The following is a 10,832-nucleotide window of genomic DNA, read 5'->3' on the forward strand; positions in this document are numbered from 1 at the left end:
CAAAATAAAGTGATAAAGAAAAAAATCTCAAAATCACAAGACAAAATAAGTCCTTAACTTACAAGAGAAAAACCCCTAAGGCTAGCTGGAGATTTTTCAACAGAAACTTGGGAAGCCAGAAGGGAGTGGCATGATATATTCAAAGTGCTGAGTGGGAAAAATATGCAGCCAAGAGTACTGTATCTTGCAAGGCTATCTTTCAGAATATAAGGAGAGATAAAGATTTTCCCAAACAAAAACTAAAGGAGTCCATTACCACTAGACCAGCCCTGCAAAAAATATTAAAGGGGATTCTTAAGTGTAAAGGAGAGACCAAAAAGCACAGTATAAAGGCAAGAAATGCAAAGGCAATAAAAATGAGTATTTCTGTAAAAATCCGTCAAGGAACTCCAAAAAAAGGGGATATAACATGTACCTAAAATGTGGGGAGGACAGGAGAAAAGAATGGGTTCAAACTTGAACAACCATCAACTTAATATAGATTGCTATATGCATAAGAGGTATAAATAAACACAATGGTAACCATATATCAAAAACCACTAATAAACATGCAAAGAATAAAGAGAAAGAAATCCAAATATATCACTCAAGAAAAACACCAAAACATGAAAGGGAGAAAGACAACAAAGGATCAGAGAAAATCTCCAGAAAGAACCACAAAACAATTAATAAAAATGACAATAAAAACAAATATTTATCAATAATTACTTTGAATGTAAATGGACTACACACTCCAATCAAAAGTCTTGGATGTCAGAATGGATTTTAAAAAACAAGACCTATCTATATGCTGCCTTCAAGAGACACATTTTAGACCTAAAGACACCTGCAGGTTGAAAGTGAGGGGATGGAGAAACTGGGTATCAAAAGAAAGCTGGATAGCAATATGTGTATCCAACAAACTAAACTTTAAAACAAAGACTGGGGGCACCTGGCTGGCTCAATTGGTAGAGTATACAACTATTGGTCGCAGGGCTGTGGGTTCAGTCTCCATATTGGGTGTACAGATTACTTTAAAAAAATAAAATCTTTATAATAAATAAATAAATAAATAAATAAATAAATAAATAAATAAATCACTAACGAGACAAAGAAGGGCACTATATAATCGTAAAGGGCACAATCCAACAAGAAGATATAACAATTGTAAATATTTAGGTACCCAACATAGAAGCACCTGAATAGATAAAAAAATCAATAATAAATTTGAGGAACTTATTTGATAAGACAATAATACTAGGAGACTTTAACACCACACTTACATCAATAGACAGACCATCTGAATAGAAAATTAAAAAGGAAACAATGGCTCTGAGTGACACACTGGGCCAGGTGGACTTAACTGATAAATTCAGAACGGTTCTATCCTAAAAACAACACAATACACATTGTTTTCAAATGCACATAGGACACTCTCCAGAAGAGATCTTATTTTTGGTCACAAAATAGGCCTCAACAAATACAAAAAGAATGAAGTCATACCATGCACCTTTTCTAACCACAGTGCCATGAACTGGAAGTCAACCACAAGGAAAAATCTCAGAAGACCACAAGTACATGAAGGTTAAACAACATGCTACTAAACAATGAATGGGTAAACCAGGAAATCAAAGAAGAAATTAAAATACATGGAAACAGGGGCACCTGGGTGGCTCAGTCGGTTGAGCATCCAACTCTTGATTTCAGCTTGGGTCATGGTCCCAGGGTCATCGGATATAGTTCCTCATCAGGCTCTGCCCTGAGTATGGAGCCTGCTTGGGATATTCTCTCTCTCTCTCTCTCTCTCTCTCTCTCTCTCTCTCTCTTGCTCTGCCTCTCTCCCTGCTCATATATATTCTCTTCCTAAAAAAAAAAAAAAAAATAGAGGAAAACAAATGAAAATTAAAATACAATGGTCCAAAACCTTTGTGATACAGCAAAAGTGTCCCTAAGAGGGAAGTATATACCAATACAGGCCTGTATCAAGAAGAAAAAACTCAAATAACCTAATATTACACCTAAGGGAGGTAGAAAAAGAACAACAAATGAAGCCCAAAGCCAGCAGAGGGAAGGAATGATGAACATTAGAGCAGAAATAAATGATATAGAAACTAAAAAAAAAAACAAAAAAAACCAAAAACAATAGAACAGATCAACGAAACTAGGACGTGCTTCTCTGAAAAAATGATAACCCTCTAGCCAGACTTCTCAAAAAGAAAAGAGAAAGGAACCAAATAAAACCACAAATCAGAGGGGAAAATTAACCAACAACATAGAAACACAATTTTAAGAGAATATTATGAAAAACTATCAATGAATTGTAATGACATGTAAGCTGCTCATAGCCACTTACATGCACCATAAACATCTCTGACTCACAGCACTACAGCATTCCAAGACTCCCTCCCTGGAAGTTCTATCACCTCCCAGGTCAAGCATCCAGAAATGTACCCCTTCTCTCTGCCTTCGTGAGCAACTAATTCTTAGCTAAGCCTTCCTCCATAAGAACTATTCAGCAGGGTGCAGGGGTGCACCTGGGCTGTTTAGTTGGTTAAGTGTCCAACTTCGGCTCAGGTCATGGCCTTATAATTGGTGAGTTTGAGCCCCACATCCAGCTCTGTGCTGACAGCTCAGAGCCTGGAGCCTGCTTCGGATTCTGTGTCTCTGTCTCTCTCTCTGACCCTCTTCGACTAGTGCTCGGTCTCTCTCAAAAACAAATATTTTAAACATTTTTTTAAAAAAGAACTATCCAATGGGAACCGTGTATACTTTGAGAGTGATTAAAGGATATTTCCCAAGCCAAATGGCTTTGTGAGAAATTATTTATTCTAAAAGAGGCATGGAGCAAAGTCCAGATATATATGGCCAAAGACCTTCCCTTCTTCCCCACCTTCAAGTTCTCTCCACTCTTAATTCCCACACATTCTTGGGGAAACTGAATCTGGAAGTTTCATATTCACTGACAGTTGACTCATGCAAACACCCTTCCATTAAGACTATTGACAGGTAGAAAATCATATGAAGACTCACTTTCAACCAGAAAACTGGATTTGCCTAAGCTATATAAAGGCCACTGAATCTCCCAAAGCTTCTGAGTTCCACCTCCAAAATCAAATCCCAAATGTAACCACTTGCACATATAGCTTGTTTATAAATAAAATATTCTTCTAATATTCTAACTGGATTCTATCTCATTACTCTAAGTAGGAACTATTTTACCTACCATTTTACCATTTTACACCATTTTACACATGATATTCCCCAAGGCTCAAAAACTTAAGTAGGCAAACTATGGTCCATGAGCCAAAGTCAGCCCCCTGCACCTGTTTTATAAGGTTTTATTGGAATACAGCTGCATCCATTCATTTACACATTGTCCACGGCTGTTCTGGCTATAATGTCAGAGTTGAGTAGTTGGGACAGAGACCATATCACGCACAAAGCTGAAAATATTATCTGGCCCTTTACAGAAAAAGTTTGCCTACTGCCGCCCAGAGAGATTATCTCACTTTCACAGTCACACATCAGCAATTTTCCTTGAACCTGATAAATTTTCTAGGGGAAGTCAAACAACATCTCTAGTTCAACACATCTGATTCTTTCCATTATGTCACACTGCCTTTTCAGGAGCTGGTCAGTCTCTAGAGGGCTCTCTGGCTAGGCCAGTAGAACCACAGGTCAAATCACCATTATAGAGCATCACACCAAGGAAACACCAGGCCTGTACAGGATACAGAATGAAAAAAGAAGGGTTAATCCATCTGATTATAAAGCTTTTCCTTGCAAGTTGTAGCAAAGATGCACATACCCAAGCCTCTTCTAAACAGCACCCATGACCTTGGCCTGCAGACCTTAGTGGCCTTTGCTGGTTCAGCCCTTGAAGAAGAGACCTCTTCAGGTGGTCTCACACAAACCATTACATATCATTCTTAAAACTTTGAGTGTTTGGTTTTCTGTGTTTTTTTTCTGTTGTTGATGCTATTGTTGTGGTTTGGTTAGCTTTTATTGGCTTTTAAGTCTACTTAGTGAGTCCTGCATTTATAGGAAAAAATTGATAGCTGCTTATTTAGTATGTGGATGCCACTGCAATGTGGAAAAAGACTACTGGAACTGAAAACTTCCTATTTAAAAGTAATAAAATGCCAGGGTGCCTGGGTGGCTCAGTCAGTTAAGTGTCCAATTTCAGCTCAGGTCATGATCTCATGGTTTGTGAGTTCAAGCCCTGCATTGGGATCTGTGCTGACAACTCAGAGCCTGGTGCCTGCTTTGGATTCTGTGCCTCCCTCTCTCTCTCTGCCCCTCCCCTGCTCACTTTCTGTCTCTCTCTCCTTCAAAAATAAACATTTTTTAAAATGTAAAAATAAATAAACATTTTTAAAAATAAAAAAAATTCTAAAATGCCTATATATGCGTCTAGTAGTTCAAACATTATTTCTTGGGTGGGGGTGGGGGTTGCTTTGTTTTTAAGGAGATGTGCAAGAAACAAAAAGTGGGGGGCGCCTGGGTGGCTCAGTCGGTTAAGCGTCCAACTTCAGCTCAGGTCACGATCTCACTGTCCGTGAGTTCGAGCCCTGCGTTGGGCTCTGGGCTGATGGCTCAGAGCCTGGAGCCTGCTTCTGATTCTGTGTCTCCCTCTCTCTCTGCCCCTCACCCGTTCATGCTCTGTCTCTCTCTGTCTCAAAAATAAATTTAAAAAAAAAGTTAAAAAAATTTTTTTAATTAAAACAGAATTATCATATGATCCAGTAATTCCACTACTGGGTATTTACCCAACAAATACAAAAGCACTAATTCAAAAAGACACATGCTTATGCTTATTGCTACATTACTTAACAAAAGCCAAATTATGGAAGCAGCCCAAGCATTCATGATAGATGCATGGATAAATAAGATGTAAGATTCTGCCATTCTTAACAACATGGATGGACTTACAGGGTATTATGTCAAATGAGTCAGAGAAAGACAAACACCACATGATTTCACTCGTATGTGGAATTTAAGAAACAAAACAAATGAGCAAAGGGAAAAAGAGAGAGACAAAGCAAGAAACAGAGTCCTAACTATAGAGAACAAATAAATGGTTACCAAAGGGGAGGCAGGTGGGGGTTTGGGTGAAATAGGTGATGGTGATTAAAGAGTATCCTTACAAAGATGAGCACTGAGTAATGCACAGAACTGTTGCATCACTGTATTGTACACCTGAAACTAATGTAACACCGTATGTTCATTATACTGGAAAGTTTATACACACACACACACATAGTTTTTAAAAAGCATTTTAAAGATGTAGGAGGAAAACCTGCCTTCGCTGGATAATGGGATATTTAGGAAAAAAGACAAAAATAAAGAGGAGAAAATACGTGAAGAAATAATAGAAATAAATTTCCTACAAATATAGCTAAAAGACCTGAAATCTAAAAGGCCCATAGAACACCAAACAGAAGATATAAGTAAAGGTACTCCTCTGTCTAGAGGTAGAAGTTATGACTGTCAAAGGCAAATACAAACTTTTAAAAGCTTGTAGACGGAAGAAGTAGATCACCTACAAAGGAACTGGACTCATATTTTAATTACACCTCTCAATTCTAATGCTAGATCCAAGAAATCAGTGCCTGGGTGGTTCAGTCAGTTGAGTGTCCATCCAACTCTTGATTTCAGCTCAAGTTGTGATTCCAGGGTCGTGGGATTAAGCCCTAAACCAAGCTCAGCACTAAGCATGGAGCCTACTTAAGATTTTCTCTCTCACTCACTCTCTCTCTCTCCCTCCCTCTCTCGCCTCTCCCTCTCCCTCTCTACCCACCCCCCCATCTGCTCAAATTCTTTTAAAAATAAAAAAAAAGAATTAAAGACAGATATATTTAAAACCAGAATTTTCTAGACAAATTGTCATTCCAATGTGAAGACATAATAAAGTAATTGGAACACATACGCTTCTAAAGTTTTGCTACACAAAAACCCACATGACTTATCATGAAGTAATGGGCTGTCAAATTCCCTGATAAAATATCCCATTGTTCTAACTATAAAAGACTTAAGAAGAGAAAGTATGTTTGTAATGAACTAGAAATAAAATTCTAGACAATATCAAGATGATGGAGCCAGTGGCAAAGACAAGGTATAGGAGTGAATGTGAATGCACTGCTCTTGCTATGAGTACTATATAAAAATTGATGCATTTAAGGAGGTGATGGAGGTAAATGAACAGGAAGCTTAGGATGAAGGCAACCACCAAAAAGACAAAAAATAGAATATGTAACTTTTCAACAAAAACAAAAATTCCATCTATTCAATGGAAAACAGGAAAGAGGGAGAAGAAACACAGAATGGAGAATCCAAACCCTTGTTCTTTTCAGTTTACCTACAGTAACTCACATAATACTCCAAGGTCATGAAGACATTCTCTTCAGTTAACTTCCAGTAGCCTTTTTGCTTTACTCTTCATACTTAGGACTTTAGTCCACCTAAAAGTATTATTTGTATAGGGAGTGTGGCAAGCATCACTTTTTTACATTAAAAAAAATCACTAATAATTCAAAAGATCATCTGATCCCCACTGCTCTTCAGTGCTACCTTTGTTGTAAATCAAATGGCTACATATAAAAATATTTTCTAGATGTTCTATTCTGTTCCAGTGGTTTATATGTATGTTTGCACCAATATCATACTCCCTTAGTACTGTAGTTATACAATAAACCTTGATACCTAAGAGCATTAATCTTCCTAATTTAATCTTGAAGAATATCTTGGCTATTTGTGGGCCTTAGCCTTTCTATGTATTTTTAAAATTAGCTTGTCAAGGGGCGCCTGGCTGGCTCAGTAGCAAGAACATGCAACTCTTGATCTCGGGGTCATCAGTTTGAGCCCCATAATGGGGGTAGAGATTATGAAAAAAAAATAAACTTCAAAAAAATTTTAAATAATGTTAACTTGTCAGTTTCTACATACACACACACACACACACACACGCCTAGCATATTGATAAGGATTCCATCTTCACATTATTGAGTCTCCCAATTTAAGAATATGGTATATCTTCCCATTATTTAAAACTTCTCTAACTTCTCTTAATATTTTTAGTTTTCAGGGAAAGGGTCTCACAAATTTTGGTGAGATATCTATGTACATAGTTCATATTTTGAAAATTAAATATTTTTTTTCTTTTTTTAATGTTTATTTATTTATTTTGAGAGAGAGTACACATTTACGTGGGGGAGGGAGAGAGAAAGAGCAAAGAGAATTCCAAGCAGGCTCCACAGTGTCAGCACAGAGCCCGACTTGGGGCTTAGTGTCACCAACAATGAGACCATGACCTGAGCTGAAATCAAGAGTCAGACACTCAACTGACTTATTTTTCTAATTAATTATTACCAATATGTAAAATATGCAATTGATTTTTTACATTCCCCTTGTGTTTGGCAAATACATTTCTTCATTGAAATTATATAGTATTTTGGATTTTTTATGAATTTTAAGTTTTACTTCTTTATAGGCTTTTTCCTTTATTGTACTGGCTGGCTAGGCTCTCCAATGAAAATATTGGCTATAAAATGGTAATAATGGATATACTTGTCTTATTTCTCATTTCAAAAAGAAAAAGGCACTTTTAATATCTCACCATTGAATATAATGTTTGCTAGATGTTATTTGTGGGTACTCAACCTGATTAAAGAGGTCTCCTTCTTGGGGCACCTGGGTGGCTCAGTCAGTTGAGCGGCCGACTTCGGCTCAGGTCATGATCTCGCGGTCCATGGGTTCGAGCCCCGCGTCAGGCTCTGTGCTGACAGCTCAGAGCCTGGAGCCTGTTTCAGATTCTGTGTCTCCCTCTCTCTGACCCTCCCCCGTTCATGATCTGTCTCTCTCTGTCTCAAAAATAAATAAACGTTAAAAAAAAAAATTAAAAAAAAAAAGAGGTCTCCTTCTTTTTCCAGTTTGTAAGATTTTATTATCTAAGTGGATGTTAATTTTTATTCAATGTGCTTTTCCATCTATGGAGATAATCCTATGACTTTCCTCCTCTGTCCCTTCATCCAACGAATTACTTTGATTTTTTTAAATGTTGAATCAGCCTTACATTTCTGGCTCCAAAATTAACTCTGTCCCAAGATAGTATCCTTCTCATGTATTGCTGGATCTGGTTTCCCAATACTTATTTTAGATGTTTTAATCTGCATTCATGATTGAGACTGAACTGTACTTTTACTTTTCTACAATGTCTGTACAAGGCCATGTTATCAAGATTAAGTGGCCTTACAAAGCAAGTTCAGCTGGTTACAGGGAGAAGGCTTCATGCCCCACAGAGGAGCCAACAGCCACCAAGCTGACGCTGCCTGAGAGCCTGAGCCACACCCAGCTGTGCAGCAAACTGGTGGACCCTTGGGCCAGCTGGTGGCAGCGAGCAGATGGCCACATAGGTAAGTAACTGTGGGCTGTGGCTACGGGAAGGGGAGGTGGCCAGGGCAGCTGGCTGGGGCACAGACTACTGAGCGCTCACTGTGACCTGTCTCTCCTCTTATCTGTATGGAAGTGCCATACGCCCTGCAGAATGACAGCTTTTGCTTCCTATTCCTGGGCTTTTGTCACAGAACCCAGCAGACTTGCAGTTCTTCAAGCGCCAGTTCTGAGCTAAGAAACTTCCCGCAGAGACTACAAAAATGACAAACTCTGAAACCTTCTGAGGTTAGCTGTCAAACTGTCACTAAATTTCCTGTTTTATCCATAGTGAGGCTCATTTAGCATACCATGCCCTACAGATATCCACGTCCCACGGCGTTAGTCAACACCAAGCCCACCACCTTAACTTTGGGTGAAAGTGGGCTGTGGCCCAGCAGACAACCGTCCCTCTCTCCCTAGTTAACTTACTGCAGCAGAAACCTATTATGAAAACTGTATAAACCCTCTCGGTTGGAAATAGGAACCAGCCTTTGAGAGCAGTCGGCAATATCAGAGATGATAGTCTCCTATAGAACTAGCTCCCATGTTCAAAGACCATGGCTGGGAGTGAAATTTTTCCATTCTACTTTGAATACCATTCTTGTGAAAGAGACTGTAAACAACATGCAAACAAAGGAGTGCCCTGCTTGACAGTATTTCTTAAACTTGAACCTCACAGGCAAGCAGCCAAGCTGTAACACTCCTAATGACTTCTCTGGCTATTCTTGAATAAGGTGTCCCCTCTGCGTATATCTTCTCATTTATGAAGTGATTCCTGAAATTTCTAATGACCTTTTTCAAAGAAAAAGAGAAATTATTAGAGAAATATTAGAGAAATTATTAGAGAAATAATGGTCCAACTGATGCTTCATCTAAAAGACCTTTACTCAAGCTCTGTTGAGCACCAAAATGAGAAACCATATAAAGAATATATGGAGCCTCTTACATTAATAAGGTCTACTACTGGGGCAGCAGGGTGGCTCAGTCAGTTAAGCATTCGACTTCAGCTGGCATCATGATCTCAGAGCTCATGAGTTCGAGCCCCACATGGGGCTCTGTGCTGACAGCTCAGAGCCTGGAGCCTGCTTAGGGTTCTGTGTCTCCCTCTCTCTCTCTCTCTCTCTCTGCCCCTCCCCCGCTCACAATCTGCCTCTCTCTCAAAAATAAATAAACATTAAAAAAAAATAGCAGCACTTAGGTGGCTCAGTCGGTTAAACATTCAACTTCAGCATCAGGTTATGATCTAACAGCTCTTGAGTTTGAGCCCCGCATCAGGCTCTGTGCTGACAGGTGGAACCTGGTTCCGATTTGTGTTTCCCTCTCTCTCTGCTCCTCCCCCACTCACACTCCATCCTTCTCTCTCTCTCAAAAATAAACATTAAACAAAAAAAAAAATTTTGTCTATTACTGCCCTATTTAAGAGTGAAAGCAATGGGATGTCATAGTTCATATTATAAAAGTTGCAAATATTATAAATTAAATGGGTAGTCATCTTGCAGATGAACTGCTTAAGTTACAGTGCTCATTTAAGTATCTTCCAGAAGCTATCACTAAATTAATACATCAAAGGTGTTTTTTTGCTAAAAAAAAAAAAAAAAAAAAAAAGAACCTCACAGTTTTATATAGGTTATTAATGGAGAAATGTGTCTAATGTTATCTATTCAAGCAATGAAATATCTTATCTAAAAGGTGAACTACTTGTCATAAGTGACTGCCTACCTAGAGGCAGAAAGATGCATTCGTTATTAAACATTTGTCTCTTACTCAGTTATTGAAACTCGAAATTGTACTTTTAATGGTGTAAGTAACTTTATGGCAGTTTCAATGAAGAAAGATGTTCCTAGACTACTGTTAATTTACTTGAAAAAAACAATTATTTTTGCTAATCAGAGGGGCTAGAACCATTTTAATACTTAAAATGTCCCAGAACTTATTAAATATTTTCAGATGGTTAAAACTACAAAATAGGGTTTAAATTTTTTAAGTGAATTGATATTTTATTTGCTGGATTTTTAAAACACTGGACATATTAGTTTTCCTTCTTTTTCTACTTATTAAAAAAGATTATATAAAACTGGTATTATTTCTTAAGCAACTGGTCAAACTCATCAGAGAAGCCATCAAAGCCTAGAGTGTTGAGTGAAGGTTTTTACTTATCGATCTAATTTTTTTTCTTTGAATTCCTGTAGAGTTCTTTGGATTTTCTTCTCGTTTTGGTAAGTTGCATTTTTTCCTATGACTTTTCCTTTCCATCTGAATTTGGTACTTTTGTATTTCTAGGAAATTGCCCATTTCACCTAAATTTTCCCATGTATTGCCATGAAGTTGTTCATAGCATTGTTATAATTTTATTTCACGTCTATAGAATATATAGCTAAGTCTTATATTTCATCTCTCCCTTTTTGTTCCTCAGTTTGCAAGTG

This window comes from Panthera leo, chromosome D4 (genome assembly GCF_018350215.1).
Source record: "Panthera leo isolate Ple1 chromosome D4, P.leo_Ple1_pat1.1, whole genome shotgun sequence".
NCBI lineage: Eukaryota > Metazoa > Chordata > Mammalia > Carnivora > Felidae > Panthera > Panthera leo.